The sequence below is a fragment of the Bos mutus genome, chromosome 13, assembly GCF_027580195.1.
Source record: "Bos mutus isolate GX-2022 chromosome 13, NWIPB_WYAK_1.1, whole genome shotgun sequence".
Taxonomy (NCBI): Eukaryota; Metazoa; Chordata; class Mammalia; order Artiodactyla; family Bovidae; genus Bos; species Bos mutus.
Window position 1 is genome coordinate 54,488,403 of NC_091629.1, and position 19,845 is coordinate 54,508,247.

General features: G+C 42.8%; 1 protein-coding gene across 5 annotated transcripts in view; it reads right to left on the reverse strand.

Annotated features, from left to right (window-relative positions):
* Positions 1-19,845, reverse strand: part of CHD6 (chromodomain helicase DNA binding protein 6) — a 200,705-nt gene that overhangs the window by 148,373 nt on the left and 32,487 nt on the right. The window contains exon 2 of one of the 5 annotated variants that reach the window (XM_070381752.1): positions 4,323-4,522. The exons of 2 other annotated variants lie outside the window; for them this stretch is intronic. The gene's annotated coding sequence lies outside the window, so the exon portion shown is untranslated. Of the gene's footprint in view, positions 1-707; positions 785-4,322; positions 4,523-19,845 lie in introns of those variants that run through there. 2 more of the 5 variants (XM_070381754.1, XM_070381753.1) reach the window with 2 other exon arrangements.

Consider the following 19,845-nt stretch of genomic DNA (forward strand, 5'->3'; position numbering starts at 1 on the left):
TCATCTGCACATCTGAGGTTATTGATATTTCTCCCGGCAATCTTGATTCCAGCTTGTATTTCTTCCAGTCCAGCGTTTCTCATGATGTACTCTGCATAGAAGTTAAATAAGCAGGGTGACAATATACAGCCTTGACGTACTCCTTTTCCTATTTGGAACCAGTCTTTTAATATATCGAAAAAAAATTAAGTATAATGCAGTAGAGACATCAAAAAACACAATTTCTGATTAAGGTCCACAAACCAGCATGCAAATGATCAGGGCCCAGCGCTGCCTGCAAAGCGGGGAGAACAGGTCCGACTGATCGTCACTGTTGGCTCGTCCATCGTCTCCAGCGTTCTGAGAGCACTCAGGCAATGTGCCACCTAGATCTATGGACTGCGGAGTTTCCGCTTTCAGGAATCCACCCCGAGGCAATTAGCCAGTAGGAAGTCAAGCTGAGAGGAAGCTCAGGGATGGGGTGGGAGACAGTGTGGAAATGCTGTCACAGCAGAGCTTGGCCACTGCAGAGGGTCACTGTTCCCTGGGTCCCTGTCATCACAGGGCCTGGGAAGATCAGAGGCGGCCGATGAGCACAAGCTAGAAAGACTGGGAAGGTGTGGGTCTGACCCAAGTAAGGCTTGACTGTGGTTACTCAGCAGACAGAAGGCTTGGAGGAAAAGAGCTGGGTGAAAGATCCTAAACCAAATCTCACCACCATTCCTTACCAGGTGTTCACACGCGAGACACCCGCACCCTCAGGGATTTTCACGCCATGCAGATAAACCCACTCCATTCCCTGAAAGAGACAATGTGTGTGAAATCCAAGTGCGTCCCAGTGAGGCTGCTATAAGAGTAACTGCTTCAGGGACCTCCCTGGTGGTTGAGGGGTTAAGATTTCACCTTTCAATGCAGGAGGTGCAGGCTGCATCCCTGGTCGGGGAACTAAGATCCCATATGCCAAGGAAAGAAGAATTGCTCTCGTTCACCGAAAGCAGGTCTTTGGCCGCCCTTGCGTTGTGATTGTGAAATCATTTCTAGTACCTGGATGGACTGCCACACACCAGCACGTGGGCACTTCACAAGGTAGCAGCTGGCATCAACAGCATGGATTTGTGTTCAGTAAGCATGTATTGACTTTTATTTCTCCAAATACCATCTAGTATTTTCTCTCTGAGGTTTTCTCTACCTTTTTCCTCTTTGATGGCACGTGTTTAAAAAACACAAAACTATCTAATCTTTTTGTGCAGCTGAATTTTATGCAGCAGGAATAGCGAACGAGATATACGCTAAAGCAGGTCCTTCTGCACAACACTGGAAATGGTTTCACAGCCTCTGCTGCTGTGCTGACATCACCCAAAAGTTGTGATTAGATAGATCCTTTAGGTTCAATAAAATGCAAATTAAAACAGTAATTTCAGAGTCCCACAATTTAATTAGAAGCATAATACAAATATATTCTGAAACTCCTGTGTGGACAAACCAGGAAACTTGAGAGTGTATTAAAAAAGTACATTAAAACAAAGTGTGTAACTGGGGCTTCCCTGGTGGCCCAGTGGTGGAGATTTCGCGCTCCCACTGCTGGAGGGCACGGGTTCATTCTCTGGCTGGGGCCTAGATTCTACGTGCCTTGCAGCACAGCCAAAAACAATAAAGACGAAAAAGTATGTTAACTTCTGAATGACAAGAAAACTGGGAGAACTCCTCAATGCATTTCACTGCTCACTTATGAAAGCAGTATTTAATTACCTTCACAAGAAGGTTAGCTGTTAATAATATAAAAAGTAAACAATATAAATATTCCCATTCCTTCTTAACACTCACAGCAAAGCTTACATTAAGAAAAATGGGTGCAGGTTCATTAAGAACATTCTGAAATGTATGACTTTTTCTCTCTCCAGTTCAACACTTCTGCCCCAGCGCCATCTCCCAAGTTCCTCCGTGCGGTCAGCCTTTGTCTCCCCACAGCGCCAACCTCAGAGAGTATCAGGACACAGGACGCACACAAGCCTTCTGGCAGCCTCTGGTGTCACCTGTCCTGGGCTTCCCTCCAGGGCAGGGGAAGCAAGGTGGCCCCCCTCTCCAGAGGACAACTAAGCCTTCCATCGGTACTTGGGGTCCATCCTCTTCTGCCTCTCAGCCACCTCAGCCTCTGGATCACTTTGCAGCTAGTCTCTCCTCGTTTCGTTCCGGGTTTCCCCTCAGATGTCACCTGCCACCAAAGTCTTCCTTGACCCCCTACTCCCGCCAACCCCTGTCCCCACCCTCTCTTCTCTCACCCTAATTTAGCTTTTTTTCCTGGCACTTGTTACTACCTGACGTTGTATTACGTCTAGTTGATTACGAACTTATTACCTGTGAGATGCACACACACGAGTGTAAGCTCTGTTTTGTTCATGCTGTACTTCCTGAGTCTGAAAAAGCAATGGGCTCATAACAGGGACTCAATAAACATGTGTTCCACGAAGAATCACTTCCTTCTCTCCGCAAACAGGCTCAACTCTACCTCAGAACAGTAACCATACTAACAAATCCCACACCTGAATCATCACTTCCTTCCGTATTACTTCCCTAAAGCTCCTCTTGGCAATGACTCCCTAGTTAACAAGTCCAAGGCCTTATCCTGAGTTTCTTGCAGCAATGTAAGCTACAGACCATTTTCTCCTCTTAAAATTCTCATCTCACTGGTCTCCTGGAGGCCATTCTCTCCAGCTTTCCCTCTGACTGCAGGCTTCCAAAGCTTAGCTTCCTCCATAGGCTCCTCGCATTATAAGGCCCAACTCTTAAATGTCAGTGTCCCCACGGCTAAATACTCTTTAAGTTCTAACAACTTCACGTGGCAATGTTAATCACATCACTCTAAAACGGGGCAGAGTCAATGATGTGCTAATAAATCCCACACGGGCTCTGAGAGCTCCACTCAACTTCCAGACCTCACCTCTACATCAGGTGTGTGCTCAACCACTCAGTCGTGTCGGACTCTGCAACTCCGTGGCCTAGAGACCGCCAGGCTTCTCTGTTCATGGGGTTCTCCAGGCAAGAATACTGGAGTGGGGTAACATTTCCAAATTCAAGTCCTCCTGACCTCTAAGTGGACTTATCCATCCATATCCTGGCCAGTTCCAATCAGGGATCCCACAGATCCCCCCCAAATCCCACAACTCTTCCAAAATCAAACTCAATGCTGCCTTTACACACACACACACCCACACACCCACCCCTGCTCCTATGTCTCCCACTGGAGGTCAGAGTCCCACAACCTGCCACCCAGCCCAGAGTCCAGTTATCCTAAAATCCTTCCCCTTCCCTTATCTCCTTCCTCTTTCCTGAATCCCGAGGATCCTCCCCAGTCCACTTTGGGTAGGGGGTGTTTTTCACCTGACCCAGCCTCCTAAGTGTCTTTGTTCTTAAGTGTCTTCCACCCTCATACCATTACCCTCATTGCACCAAGCGTGTGTTTTCCTAAAGTATCTGCCAAATCAGATCATTATCTCTGCAGTGTCTTCAGAAAAGAAAACATTCTTCCCAGCACAGAGCCCTGCATAAGGGATCCAGCCTCTAGTCCGTGTCTGCTGCTCTGACTTTACCTTCCACCATTCAACCAACTGTTCTGAACACTTAAAGTTCAGGCTATGCCTCCTTCCACTTCATTCTCTTATCCTTCAAAATTCAACGCTGTGTGTCATGTTCTCCGGGATGTTTTACCTGACTTCCCTAAGCCCTGAAAACACCTCTGAGGAGCGCTAAGCCACAGCAGCTATGCCACCATGTTATCATCTTTTCCCCGTATCTGCGTGCCACCAGCTCTGTGCCTCTGCGCCCTCCAGGAAGGGACTGTGTCCTGCAGCATCAGGCTCAGTGCCTGACATCTGGGCTCATAAAGGATTATCTGTGGAGTAAGGGGGTGAATAAATGGGAAAGCGATGTTTACAGAAAAGGCTTTGAGCTCCTACCTTCTTTATCATAACTGGTGGCCTTTCTTTTTTGTTTCCTGTTTACTGTTCTTTTATGTCCAATCAAATTTCTTAGCATTCATCATTCATGCTTTTTCAAAGTAATACATGTACTTAGCTTAAGAATTCAATAATACGCAGCTTAAAACAAAAAATATTCCCCTGACTCTACTCCTCCCCATTCCTGACTCACTCTTCCCAGGGGTAATCTTTTGATCTATAGCTCTTCCTTCTGCTATGTTTCAAAATATTTCTTAAAAACAGTGATACAAAATTAAGGATAAAAATCATTAGGGTAATCTCAATAGATGCAGAGAAAGCTTTCGACAAAATTCAACATCCATTCATGATAAAAAAGCTCTCAACAAAGTGAGCCCAGAGGGAACATACCTCAACGTAATGAAGGTCATATATGACAGCCACGGGGCTTCCTCAATGGCTCAGCGGTAAAGAATCCGCCTGCAATGCAGGAGACACAGGAGATGCGGGTTCAATCCCTGAGTCGGGAGGATCCCTTGGAGGAGGAGTAAATGGCAATCCACTCCAGTATTCTTGCCTGAAAAATCCCATGGACTGAGGAGTCTGGCAGGCTGCAGTCCAAAGGGTCACAAAGAGCCAGACAGGACTGATTAACTGAGTGCAATGACAAACCCACAGCTAATACCATCCTCAACAGTGAAAAGCTTTTCTTCTTCGATCATGAACAAAACAAGAATGCCCACTCTCACCACTTCAGTACTGGAAGTCCTAGCCAGGGCAATCAGACTAGAAAAGAAATAAAAGGCATCTAACTGGAAAGTCTGAGAAGGCAATGGGCCCCCACTCCAGTACTCTTGCCTGGAAAATCCCATGGATGGAGGAGCCTGGTGGGCTGCAGTCCATGGGGTCACTAATAGTCGGACACAACTGAGCGACTTCAATTTCACTTTTTACTTTCATGCATTGGAGAAAGAAATGGCAACCCACTCTGGTGTTCTTGCCTGGAGAATCCCAGGGATGGGGGAGCCTGGTGGGCTGCCGTCTATGGGGTCGCACAGAGTCGGACACGACTGAAGCGACTTAGCAGCAGCAGCAGCAATTGGAAAGTAGAACCATCACTATCTGAAGACAACCTGATGCTTTATAAAGAAAACATTGTCAACTCCAACAAAAACCCATCAGAACTAGTAAATGAATTCAGTGAAGTTGCAGGATATAAAATTAATAATAGGAATCTGTAGCATTTCTATACTCTAATAATGATCTCTCAGAAAAAGAAATTAAGAAAACATTTGCAACTCCCATCAAAAAGAGTAGAATACCTAGGAATAAACTGAACAAAGAAGCTGAAAGACCTGTAGTTTGAGGCTATCAGACACTGATAAAAGAAACTGAAAACAACACAAATGGATGGAAAGATACACTGTGTTCACAAGTTGGAAGAATTAAAACTGCTAAAATGATCACACTACCCAAAGCAACCTACAGAGTCAATGCAATCCCTATCAAAATACCAATGGCATTCTTCACAGAGCTAGATAGAAGAAATAATCCTAAAATTTGTGTGGAACCAAAAAAGACCCCAAATATCCAAAGCTATCCTGAGAAAGAAGAAGAAAGATGAAAGCGTCACACTCCCTGATTTTGAAGCATACACGGGAAACTGACACAATACTGCCCGTCAACTGTACTTCAGTATCACTAAATTTATACTTCAGTATCAATGAACAAATGAGACTTCTAAAAAGTATACTAATACTGCTATCAGACCTTTTTAATGATTTTAAACATTACTCTATCAGTTTCTTCCTATAAAACAGGAGATGGCAAATATTTTTATAAAATACCAGATAATAAATATTTTAGGTTTTGCAGACCACACAGTCTCTGTTGCAACTATTCAATTTTGCCACTGCAGCATAAAAACAGCCACAGACAACATGCAAACGTATGGGTTTGTCTGTATTTCAAAGAAGCGACAAAAGCACGTAGCCCCCTTGCCACAGAAGATGAACTGTATCTTCCTGGTACAGTTATTATTAAATCAATATTCATTTCACAGCTAAGATATGAACTATACTGTGCTAGGGCTTCCCGAATAGCTCAATCAGTAAAGAATCTGCCTGCAATGCAGGAGACCTGGGTTCAATTCCTAGGTCGGGAAGATCCCCTGGAGAAGGAAATGGCAACCCACTCCAGTATTCTTGCCTGGAGAATCCCATGGACAGAGGAGCCTGGCAGGCTACAGTCCATGGGGTCGCAAGAGTTGGACACGACTTAGCGACTTTACTACTACTACTTACTACTATACTGTGCTAAAGTTTTCTTTTTTTGTGTAATCTTTCCCCCTAAAGACAGCAAGTACCTTTAAATTTAAAAATGTGCTTTGTTCTCTGAGTCACTAACTTACCTAAAAATGCTCCCCCAAAACTTGAGAAGCAGGATTCCTCTCAGCCTAGGTTCAATTTCTTCCCCCTGTACCATTCTATCTGAAGTCTCAGAGCGCTCCTCAGTCTGCTTCAAAGGCACCTCACCTTACTAGGGCCTCTCACCTCCATCCTCCTGGGGACGTGTTCTCTGTGTCGCTCTTAAGAGTGGACGCCCACGTTTCTTTCTTCTCTCTGAGGATTTACTCTCTCATTCTGGTGAATCACAATGTCCACTAACTCAGTAGGAAATGTAAGTTCTGAGACCTTCGTGTCTGACTATGCTCATAGTCCACCTTGACAGCTTGGAGGGCAGCAAATCAAAAGTTGGAGATGGAATTCTTCTCAGAATTTCAAGAACATTTCACACAGTCCTGTTCCTTCCAACGCCTGTTAAGGAATCTGAACCACTGAGATGGCTAATCCCTTATCTGAAACCTCTCTTCCTTCACAGAAAGCTTTTAGCCCAAGGGAGCATCTTTTCATAATGATGCACCTTGGGGCTATTTTTATCCACCAGGTTGGGCACCTGGTGAATTCTTTCACATGCTAGAAACTCCTGTCTCAGTTCTGAGAAATACTCTTGAATTACTTCCTCATAATTTCCTCCCTATTGTTTTCTTGTAATAGAACTATTATTGTATTTGAATGATAGACCTTCTAGGCTACACCTCTAATTTTCTCATTAAAAATTTTTTTTTGTCTCTTTGTGATCTGCTTTCTAGGAGGTTTCCCCACCTTTCTTGTTATTTATTTATTTTTAAATAGCTAACAAGTTTACCATTCAATAATTCTTTTTTTTTTTCTTCCAGTAACCCACAATGGAAGGCCATTCAATAAGAAACAGTGGCGTTTCCTTTCAAAGACCCCAAGATCTAGAAGACTTCCACACGACCAGAAAACTCAACCTGGACTGAGAAAATGCTTCTGGACCAACTTTAAGTATTTTCTATATTTTCAAGGCTCTGAATGAGTTTTCCTCCATCAAAGATGTCACAGCACACACACACACACACACACAAAATTAGGGTTTTGATTATATATATATAAATTTTTTGATACCTGAAAGTTTTTTTTTTTACCATAGAGAATTTATAAATTAGATCTTTTTTGGGGGGGAACACACAAAATTTACAAATTAGATTTATTTCTGTTACCTTTTGTATGTAGTTTAGGGCTTTCCAGGTGGCTCAGTGGTAAAGAAATTCATCTGTCAATTCAGGAGACGTAGGAGATGTGAGTTTGATCCCTGGGTTGGGAAGATCTCCTGGAGGAGGAAATGGCAACCCGCTCCAGTATCCTTGCTGGGAAAACCCATGGACAGAGGATCCTGTCAGGCTACAGTTGCAAAGAGTTGAATATGACTGAGCTCGCACACGCACATACAGTTTAGGCTAGAGCTAATCTCTAAGGGGTGATCTGTGATGCTCTCCACAACAGGCTGGAAAGAACAAAGCATCTCATGCCTACAAGTCAGAAGCATTCACATCCCTCCAGGTTACAGGAGGACCGCGAGGACAGGGACACTATCTAATGAATACTACTATATATCTAATTCCTAGTACAGTATTTTGTGAATGAGTGAATATGTGAATATTACACAGGATTTATCAATGGTGGGTCAAAAAAGAAGGATCATACCTATGTAAGGGAAATAAACCAGGCACAGACTAAAAAAAACCTTCTCTCCAAAAATGCAGATGCCTAACTTGAAATATCTGTCCACAATACTAGGGAGAAGGCCTTAGCACTGCCACAATTTCCAAACTGAGGTAGCTCTTTGTTTTGCTGGCTTGAAAATACAATTACCGCCTCCAATACTAACTGAGATGCTTTGCCCCTCAAAAATTGTTTTAAACACTCAATACATTATACTGAAAGCTTTGTTACCCTCCACGTGGGTGATGCAAGCCAAAAAGCAAATGAAGAGTACTGACTTTAATCTTTGTCTGTGAGAGAAGCCATAATCAGCAGTAAGAGCAATAATCTTCTAGAAAACTCTTGTTATTGGATCAAGAGTATTAGAAATGTCCATTTTGAGAGGCTTCCTGTTGGTCAACTACAAAATAACAAGGCTTTAAACTCATTACTATTGACTTCAACTGCCATGAAAGTGAAAGTGAAGTCACTTCAGTCGTGTCCGACTCTTTACCACCCCATGGACTGTGGCCTACCAGGCTCCTCCCTCCATGGGATTTTCCAGACAAGAATACTGGAGTGGGTTGCCATTTCCTTCTCTAGGAGATGTTCCTGACCCAGGGATTGAACCTGGGTTACCCGCATTATAGGCAGACGCTTTACCATCTGAGCCACCACCTGATCAACCACTGCCATATTCCTTATTATAATCTGCTGTATCTAACGGATGGTTGCTGTTGTTTAGTCACCAAGTCGTGTCTGACTCTTTTGCGATCCCATGGACTGTAGCCCACCAGGCTCCTGTCTGTGGGATTTCCCAGGTAAGAATACTAGAATGGATTGCCATTTCCTTCTCCAGGGGATCTTCCCCAACCCAGGGATCGAACCCGAGTTTCCTACATTGCAAGCAGATTCTTAACCACTGAGCCACTAGGAAAGCCCATCTAGATGGTATGTGCTAAGTGTGCTAAGTAATTTCAATCATGTCCAACTCTGTGGACCCTCTGGACTGTAACACACCGGGCTTCTCTGTCTGGGATTCTCCAGGCAGGAATAATGGAGGGGTTTGCCATGCCCTCCTCCAGGGATCAAACTCATGCCTCTTACATCTCCTGCATTGGCAGGTGGGTTCTTTACCACTAGAGCCACCTGGGAAGCCCCAATGGTATACAGGTGTAAGCACTGGGCAGCCCTAATGGTATAAAGGTGTATAAAGGTATAAATAAGCCTTCTAGATAGTATAAAGGTGTAAACTAAGGAAGCTCTCTAGAAGTGACTAGCAACATTTCAACAATGCCGCGTTCACCAAATCAGAACTGAATGGGACCTCTGAGATTACAAAGTCAAACACTCTGATCTTCATGATGAATGAGACATATTTTCGTAATACAAAAGGAGAAAAATCAACTCCAAATCCCAGTTCATCTCTTCAATCATGTCAACTCCTAATCTAGTGATAAAAATCAATTTGCTTGATAAGAATCACTATTAAGGGCAGCAGTAGAAGCAAGCGGCCAGGCATTACCAGGGTTATCAAATAACACGTTGTAATGTAAAACCTGACTGCCCTTCCTTTCTGTCATTAAACCCTACACTATAATGTCAACTGACCCAGATGAGGAATGATCTCATCTGTGAACACAGAACTGAAGAAACCAACCTCCTAACAGCCAAGCCCATTCAAAGTTTAGAGCTCTAAAGATTCAAGCTATAACCTTATGTGAGAAGACAGGGTTTTTACAGATGACTTTCCATATTCAGTCTCAAGAGACTTCACCAGTAACACAAGACCTTTTTGATTCGTGGCACTTTTAATGCCATTTGTGGAGGAAGAATAATACCTGTAGGGGCTTCTCTTGAAGCTCAAATGGTAAAGAATCTGCCTGCAATGTGGGAGACCCAGGTTCAATCCCTGGGTCAGGAAGATCCCCTGGAGAAGGGCATGGCAATCCACTCCAGTATTATTGCCTAGAGAATCCCATGGACAGAGGACCCTGGCAGGGGTTGCAAAGAGTTGGACACGACTGAGCGACTACACTTTCACAGTTTGAGCGAAGATATCTAGGTTCTGGACACAACTGCAATATGAGTTGCACAATTTATTCAGTCTTCCTAGGTCTTAGTCTTTCATTTATAGAATAGGGGCAAAAACTATCTTTTGCAAGAGGAGATGGATGAGTTCTCTTTTGGGCAGGCTAAATTTGAAGAAACAGTAAAGATATGCAAGGTGAAGGGAGAGAACCTTAAGGTCAGGCAATGCAATCTTTTTATCTTAAGATAATGAAACTTAAGGGTCAGAGTAGCCTAACTGCCCAAGGGCCACAATTATGCAAAAGTACCAGGATTAGATTTCCGAGGTTCCAATTCAGACCTCTGAGCACTACACCAAACTGCCTTGTATGAAAATAGCAGGAGAGGTGAGGATTGTTGTCAGTTGTTAGAAGGGCTGAGGAGTGACTAAGGGAAACTGAGGCATGCAAACCTGAGATTAGAGATGCAGGAAGGCCGTGCCCACCCCCTCCCCCGAAAGGAAAGGAAAGTGAGGAAAGCGAAATCACTGTGTCTATTTGCAGCCCTATGGACTGTAGCCTGCCAGGCTCCTCCATCCACAGGACTTGCCACGCAAGAATACTGGAGTGGGAGTGGGTTGCCATTTCCTTCTTCAGGGGATGTTCCTGACCCAGGGATCAAACCTGGGTCTCCCACACTGCAGGCAGACTCTTTATTGTCTGAGCCACCAGGAGGTGAGGCTTGGAGATGTTCTACTGGAGAGCGGACAGAGATTAGAAAGATATCCTATAGACAAATCACTACATTCACGAGGAAAAATAGAAAGAAAGCAGGCTATAGTGGATGGTTTTGATTCATCCTGGGGGTGAAGAGGAAGCAATTAAAACAGCTTGATAAAACGATCATTCAAGAAGACCTTTTAAGCACATTTTAAGTAAGATGGACCCTTCAGATAATATTATATTACATATAAGGGAAAAAATAACTCATACAAATAACTCATAAGATAAACAGAGATTAAAAAAAAATCTTTAGGGATATAACTGCCAAGTAATTGTTTAAATTCTTTATCTACTTTCCTAAAACCTCCCATTTGAATCCTGAAATTGTTCAACAAAATTGTTTTGGAGCAATTTACAGTAAGGGACAAACTATCTGATGGCTATCCAAGACAGCAGGAAACACAGTAAACACACATTAGCAAAACCATAACACAGACAGTACTCAGCAGAGCTTTGACTTTGGGGTAAATAATACAAGAAAAATCATGTACTTATGGCCATCCAGGCTCAGCACTCTTCATGCTACAGGAAACAGAAGAGCCAGTCCAAGTGCAAACCAGTCTACAATCTGAGGACATCAAATACATTTGTGGGATTCCTTGTACTAAAACAGAGAAGGCAATGGCACCCCACTCCAATACTCTTGCCTGGAAAATCCCATGGACAGAGGAGCCTGGTGGGCTGCAGCCCATGGGGTCGCTAAGAGTCGGACACGACTGAGCGACTTCACTTTCACTGTTCACTTTCATGCTTTGGAGAAGGAAATGGCAACCCACTCCAGTGTTCTTGCCTGGAGAATCCCAGGGACGGGGGAGTCTGGTGGGCTACTGTCTATGGGGTCACACAGAGTCGGACACGACTGAAGCAACTTAGCAGTTGTACTAAAAAGACAGGCTCTTTCCCCGACTTCTACAACTCTGCTGTGTTCAAATAAAATAAAAACCCAAGATTTTTCCAGGTGGACTTTCTTTTTCTATTGTTTAAAAACAAGACAAAACAAATGGATTCTGAATCTCACACAGATTTCCTTCTGTTCCAGTTTTAAGGTGAAACCCTGAAACTGAACTTCCACATCGTATATTAAATCACCCGCCGCAAACCCAGAAGGATGCTGCACCCTGATGCATCCCACAGTCGTTTCACCTCCTAAAAGCTGCTCAACTCTGACACCTCCTGCACTTTCTTTAGGGGCTAAATTTTTTTCTTTAACAGAATCTGAGGAGGGTTTTTTTTTGTTTTTTAAAAAAAAAAGCTCTGGAGTTTTAAGATTAAATTGTTCTTAATCCTCTTCCGCCCTCAATTCCCCCTTCCCTGAAATCTAAAAAGAAGAAAAGTATTGTGGTAAGTGCAGAACCAGACTGTGGGGGAACGCATGTAACAAGGCCCTGCCTAATGGGACTGATGGGACTGATGAGAGAGAAACCTGTCCTTGCAAAAGCAAGCTCTGACAAGCACTGGCTGAAGGGTGAGGCGGGTGGCTGGCAACCAGAATCTCCTGCCAATAAAACGCCCTGGTGATACAACTCTGGTTGTGCGACGATGCTAAGAGCAGAAACCTCAAGCAATAAGCAGAATCCTCAAGAGGCCACCCGCGGCAAATGTAAGCCAACTGACGAAAAGCTGTTAACACTGTCTATGTTATGTGTGGTCCATCTAATCTGCCTAATCACAGTATAGATGTAGTCACCTACTTTAAATTAATGTATGAGCAAACAACATATAGTTACAAGCACTGACTTCTAATACCTAGATAATTGCTTGACCAGAAGTAAAACTCAGCAAGTTTTCAGATTGGCACATGGTACTATTTAAGGAGGACTGGTCTGGGAGATGACAGAATTCATGCCCAGGTTGAGCTGAGAGAACCACAGACAGGGGCCTGTTAGTTTACCTGATAAATAGCATCCATTCGCAGATCAAAAGACAACCATTTTGAAATATAAATGTATCTCCTTAATACCCATAATCTCCCATTCATATTCCTACCCTGTATTTATACCACCCATTCCAATGCTCCCATCCATCATCAGCATGAGCACTGAAAACCAGACATAGGGATGTGATTCAGGACTGTTCTAGATGCAGACGAGCAGTTTTGGAGGACCGCAAATTTCCAAACTGCCGCTCTGGAGTACATGTGCAGAATGAGAATCATACCTTCCATCACCCGCATCCTTTCCTTAAGACGCTATATTTGCAAATGAAGTCCCTTTGTTGGTGGCACAGTATAAGCAACGGTAGAGAATCTGCCTGCCCATGCAGGAGATGTGAGTTCGATCCCTGATCAGGAGGATCCCCTGGTGAAGGAAATGGCAACCCACTCCAGTATTCCTGCCTGGGAAATCCCATGGACAGAGAAGCCTGGTGGGCTACAGTCCATGGAGGTCGCAACAGAGTCAGACATGACCTACGGACTAAACAACAACAGAGTATAAGCTCAGGCTAGTGATCAAATGAAATAAATACAAGTCGGGAAACTCTCATTAGCCTGGAGGTGAAGTCCAAATAACAGTTTTTAAAGCCTCCATAGATCCTACAGGAGTTGGTGACAAAGCTGCATGTCACAGCCAAGTATACTAAAGGCCACCTTCAAACAGAAGAATACAAAACAGTACCTCTCCAGTGGGCCGAGGGACTGCATCAGTCCCCGACGCCTAAGACAGGGCCTGTGACATAGTCGGCACCCATCCAATCCGTGTAGTATAAGCAATGGTAGAGAATGTGCCTGCCAGTGCAGGAGATGTGAGTTCAATCCCTTATCAGGATGATCCCCTAGAGAAGGAAATGGCAACCCACTCCAGTATTCTTGTCTGGGAGATCCCATGGACAGAGAAGCCTGGTGGGCTACAGTCAATGGGGCTGCAAAAGAGTCGGACACAACCTAGGGACCAAACAGCAACGAAGTATAAGATCAGGCCAGTAAGAAAATGAGATAAATACAAGTCAGGAAACTCTCGATCTTCTGGATTGAATTTATAAATGAAAGGCTCACTGGCTAGTTTCACCACCCACACTATTTTCTTCCCTCTTCCCTCAAATGACTTAAGGGTTAAAAAATACAAGGAAACTATTTTTGCAAGGCAATCATTCTTGCTTTTCAGCCTGCTGTGTTGTATGTTTGTGGTAACTCTCTGCCTGGCCAAAGTGTTACCACCAGCAATTCAAAGCATGAACACAACCATAACCTAATGTGGAGATATCAAGCTCTGTACACAAAACCTATTTTTGTTATTCACCTTGATTTAGTAACAACTGGGCTTTACACAGCCAACTCTTCTTTAAAATTCACCTTAAATCCTATCCACAGTATAAGGTCAGACTTTCCTAGCAACCTATGCTTTCTGGGAAATATGACCCCCCTTGAGATTCCCTATCCATTTCTTGGATCCAAGGCCAACTTTCCAACCTGGTGAATTCCTTAGGATTTTGCACCCAGAGTTATCTAGCCCAAAACAAACCGTAGCACTGAACTGCTTCTGTTTGTAGCAAAGCCATACACTGAGCCTCTCCTGAACCATAAATTCCTGAATCAAAGATCTATAATTCCCACGCCCACTAACCCTTACATGAGAGTTGCACTGGGGGCCCCCAATTTCTTAGTCAGGCCAAATGGTGATTTACCTGCTTTGAAAGAAAGGAATGTGATGACAAAGATAAAAGCAAAGATAATGCTCACAGAGGAGAGCAGTGATATTTAGACTAAGAACAAAGAGGTATCTGAAAAGCCATTAAAAAAAAAAAAAAACACTTAGAAGCTGTTGTTCTAAGACTTGGTAAGAAGGTCAACAACATGAGAAGTATATTGCTTTACAGAAGACTTCAGTACTAACACTTTGGTCCCAAATTTAAAAAGGAAAAATAAAAAAAGGTGGTCTGGCAGTTAATATTTTTTGCTGACTGAATTAGATACTGTTGTTTGACATTAAGTTAAACAGCCCTCAAACAGGCTTTCAAAAATAAAAAAAGGTTGAGATAGCCTGGATTATTTTGTATTTCTCCCATTCGAGACTGGATCTTATTTTTAAGTTTATCCTTTTGAAATCAGACTGTACCACCCCTTAACTTTTATTGAAGTATAATATACGTTAAAAAAAGTATAGCTCTTCACATACGAACACATTTCACATATGGAACACACATGTAACCAGCATCGACTAACAGAAACAGAACACTCTTAGCACTTACAAAAGCCTCAGCCAGGGACTTTCCTGGTGATCTGGTGGCTAAGACTCCATGCTCCCAATGCAGAGGGTCTGGGTTCAATTTCTGTCAGGGAACTAGATTCTGCGTACTGTAACTAACACATGGAGCAGCAAATAGACATTTTTTTAAAAAGCCCCCTCCGCACTCCTTTTTGGTCACAACTACTTCTCTTCAAGGGTAACCACTAGCCTGACTTCCAACAGTACAGAATAGTTTTGCTTGTTTCCATATCTTATAAAAGTAGAATCACAGAGTATGTACTCTTGGGTCTGGCTTCAGTGTCAGTTATCAATTTCAGTTCCGTTCAGTTCAGTTGCTCAGTTGTGTCCAACTCTTTGCGACCCCATGAATTGCAGCACGCCAGGCCTCCCTGTCCATCACCAACTCCCGGAGTTCATTCAGACTCACGTCCATCGAGTCAATGATGCCATCCAGCCATCTCATCCTCTGTCGTCCCCTCTCCTCCTGCCCCCAATCCCTCCCAGCATCAGGGTCTTTTCCAATGAGTCAACTCTTCGCATGAGGTGGCCAAAATATTGGAGTTTCAGTTTTAGCATCAGTCCTTCCAATGAACACCCAGGACTGATCTCCTTTAGGATGGACTGGTTGGATCTCTTTGCAGTCCAAGGGACTCTCAAGAGTCTTCTCCAACACCACAGTTCAAAAGCATCAATGCTTTGGTGCTCAGCTTTCTTTATAGTCCAACTCTCACATCCATACATGACCACTGGAAAAACCATAGCCTTGACTAGATGGATCTTTGCTGGCAAAGTAATGTCTCTGCTTTTTAATATGCTATCTAGGTGGGTCATAACTTTCCTTCCAAGGAGTAAGCCTCTCAACTTCAAATTCACCCTTCAGTACCTGCTCTGTGATGATACTCTGGACTCTGGAAGAATTTTCCCTTTACAGAAAGTGTGATGTTAAGCTTGGTCAGCAGAGGGCGCTCGAGGGGGCACTGCAGGAGGAAGGAAGCTTGTCTTTTGGGTTCAAGGGTGTAGTGTCTTTGCCCAGTGAAAGGTATGTAGGGACATCTGGTGGTACTCTGCCCCGACAGCATCCCCAGAGCATTAGCCTATTCTCCCATACTCAGACATCATCTAGAAGCTTTAATCTACCAGCACAGGTCCTACCTACACTTAAGGATAATGAAATTATCCCACAGTTTTTTTCTTCTCTAGGATAAATATTCCCATGCATTTTACATTATATGGGCTTTCCTGGTGGCTCAGCTGGTGAAGAATCAGCCTCCAATGCAGGAGACCTGGGTTTGACCCCTGAATTGGAAAGATACCCTGGAAAAGGGAATAGTTACCCACTCCAGCATTCTGACCTGGAGAATTCCATGGACTGTATAGTCCACAGGGTTGCAAAGAGTCAGACACGACTGAGCGACTTTCACTTTAATGTTATAATACTCCACATATTTTCAGCTTGCTCCTGAACTTTCTATGTTGCTTCTTCCTTAATTTGCAAAATCAAAGGCTGAATTAAGATACTTTATCTAGTTAGAGCAGTATTGAGCCTCATAAACATCCATCCGAAACCAAATCAAATCTCATGATGAAATGTTAAAGGCACTCCTATTAAGTAGTCTGGAAAAAGACGATGACACCATCCATTGAGTATTGCACTGGACATTCTAGAGAATATATGGGAGAATTATGAGATGTATAAACTAGGAAGAAAGATTGTTGTTGAGTAGCTAAATTGTGCCTGACTGGCCCCATGGATTGTACCCAGCCAGACTCCTCTGTGCATGGGATTTCCCAGACAAGAATACTGGAGTGGGTTGCCATTTCCTTCTCCAGGGGATCTTCCTGACCCAGGGATTGAACCCGCATCTCCTGCATTGGCAGGCAGATCCTTTACTACCACGGAGTCACCAGGGAAGCCCCTAGGAAGAAAGATACAAAACTATTATTTATATATGATGTGACTGTTCTTGTAAGCCATGAAGAAACAACTTCAAAACTATAAGAACGAAGAAAGAGTTTATAAGATGGTCAGTAAAAAAAAAAAAAAAAAATACATCTGTACAAACATCACTGCTGCTGCTGCTGCTAAGTCGCTTCAGTCGTGTCCAACTCTGTGCAACCCCATAGACAGCAGCCCACCAGGCTCCCCCGTCCCTGGGATTCTCCAGGCAAGAACACTGGAGTGGGTTGCCATTTCCTTCTCCAATGCATGAAAGTGAACAGTGAAAGTGAAGTCGCTCAGCCATGTCCAACTCTTCGAGACCCCATGGACTGTAGCCTACCAGGCTCCTCCGTAAACATCACTAACTTTGTTGAAAGAAACCTCAAATTTTCCTCTAGAGCACAGGTGGTGCTGCTCACACCATGCACACCAAGCGAGACCAACCCCACTGCTCTGCCTGTCATCACCTACTCAAGGGGCCAGTGCCAAGGCAAAGGCCCCCCTTCAAAGGCCAGATGTGAGAGGCCAACCTCCCACTGTAGAGTTTGGTACCATACTGGAACTGACTCAGTCACACGAGGGCAACTCACGTGTGGCTTGTCTTTATTAACTCAATTCTAGCCAAGAACTGTGTTAGCATGCGTTCCATACAATATTTATCTTGAGTTTATATTTCACCAGATTCAACCGTTTCTCATACTTCTCCCTTTCATTGTATGGTTTATAGTATCTCTGAGGAGCTAGCCACCTCACTCAGTAACAAACAAGAGCAGATATACAGGAAAGTCACCAATGAAACAAAGGAATCGACTCTGCTTCTTCAGCTTTAAAATGAGGGTGTTGACCTCAGATGTTGAAAAACCCTTTTCCAAGGATCCTATGTCTTAAAATTTTCTATGACCCAGTATATATAAAAACCACACACGAAGAGAGAAAGGGAAAGAGAGAGAAAAAAAAAAAAAAACCTATGGGAAAAGAATCCTGCAAAAACAGTAAGATATCTGCTATTTTACCGAGTTCTCTGCTCTCCAGGTGAATAAGAAAGCTGGATTTTTTAAAATACAGAAGGGTAATAATAAATTCATTTTTTCCTTCAAGAGAAACTTACTACAAAGGAAAGAATGACCTGAGGATGCTTCCTCATAGTTCTGTATTAACTCATCCCTATCAGTGATACCCAACTGTTTAAAACATCACACTGTTACAACAATGTTCAGATTCTTGAGAATCTAGTCATTTTCTGATCCACACAGATTAACTTAACAGACTAAGACAAAACAAACAACCATTCAGTGGAAGCAATGAGTCCTAACCACTGGACCGCCAGGGAATTCCTAAACATAAAACTTTTAAACGTCCCTTTCTACACAACACTTCTTTCACTAAACATAATCAGACCAAAAAAAGTACTTTGCATAAACAAATTTTTCAGACACCTCATTTTACTGTTTTTTTTTTAAGTTCTTAATCAAAAATTTTCATTTCATCTTCTACAAGTCTCTCAGTCTTCTTAAAGGGTTAACAATAGTGAAATAAATGATTCAGGCAACATTCATCAGTTAGGGTTAAATTAGGACCATTAGATGAAAGGTGGACAGAACTGGAAATCTGCAGGCTGTCCGAAGTCACCCCATGGACTTCTACTGGGGGAATACAACTTGACCACAAAAGGCTATGCCAACATGACCCCTCAATTACTCTGAGTATATACAGGAGGACGATCAAACAGTGCAGGAATACACAGTAGGAAAATCAAACATCTCTCCAAATGTGAACAGGAAGCACGATATACTACCTATGAATAATAAAAAAAAAATCTGAATAATTACCAGAATTGTTAAGCCTCCAAATCTAATTACCAGCTTACAGGTAATATGGAAAAAGAGTAACATGTGATATGATACAAAGATACAGTCAGCAAACTCCACAATGTGGAGAAGGGGCATCAACCTAGCTTTTTCCACACAAAAAATGGCATAACAGTAACAACAACAACAAAAGAGATTTATTTTAGATTAAAAGAAATTAAAGATATGCATCAATCAAATGCACTAGGTGAACCTTATCTGGACCTGATTCAAAGAATTAATTGTAAAAAAGCCATTTTTGAGAAAAATCAAGGGAAGAGATTCAGAATCAGGTAAATTAAGCAATTAGGTTGTAGGGAAGGTGTTAATGTATATGATAATGCCCTTTTCTATCCAACAGATACACACTACAATATTTATAGGTTAAAGGACAGGCTGTCAGGACTTTCTTCAAAATACTCTAGGTCAAAAAGAAAGTGAGAAGGGAGAGATAAAACAAGAACGGCATGAGGATTCACTGTACTGTTCTCTCCAGTTATGTGTATGTTTGAAATTTCCCGTAATAAAAACATTTTTTTTAAGGTTAAGGGAAAGAAGAGACAGGAATTCATAACCAAACCTAAGTTTGGCCACCATCCACAAGACATGAAAAACTGCAGAAAGCCTTTATGTAAAATAAACACGAAAAAAGCTGACGGTAGTGGCCTCTGAAGACTGTATGTGAGAGACTCCGGGCAGCTTTCTTTTGTCAGCAGAAATTCTCTCTACAGCATTCCTCTGGAGGTGTGCTTTCCATCAGGCCATGTACTGTTACCAAGGTGCAGACAGGGTGTCCTGATACCAAGCTGAGCTCTTCACGCCTCTTTCCCCTGAGAAAAGTTATCTGAGGAAACTGACTATCAAAATATGTATTTTTTAATGGCATGTCTCTAAGTCTTCAGCAGTTTATCTGCACTTTTCAGTTTTTTCCAACACTCATATAAAATAAATATTTTTCTACAAGCTGAAGAAATACTCTTTAGTGTAATAAAAAATCCCATTGTTGTTAAAAAAAAAGTTAAATAACTTCCCTCCTTTCAATCCCTCATCCATTCCCACTGCTCCTAACATAGTTCATGCTGTGCTATTCTCACCCCGTACTTGGTAT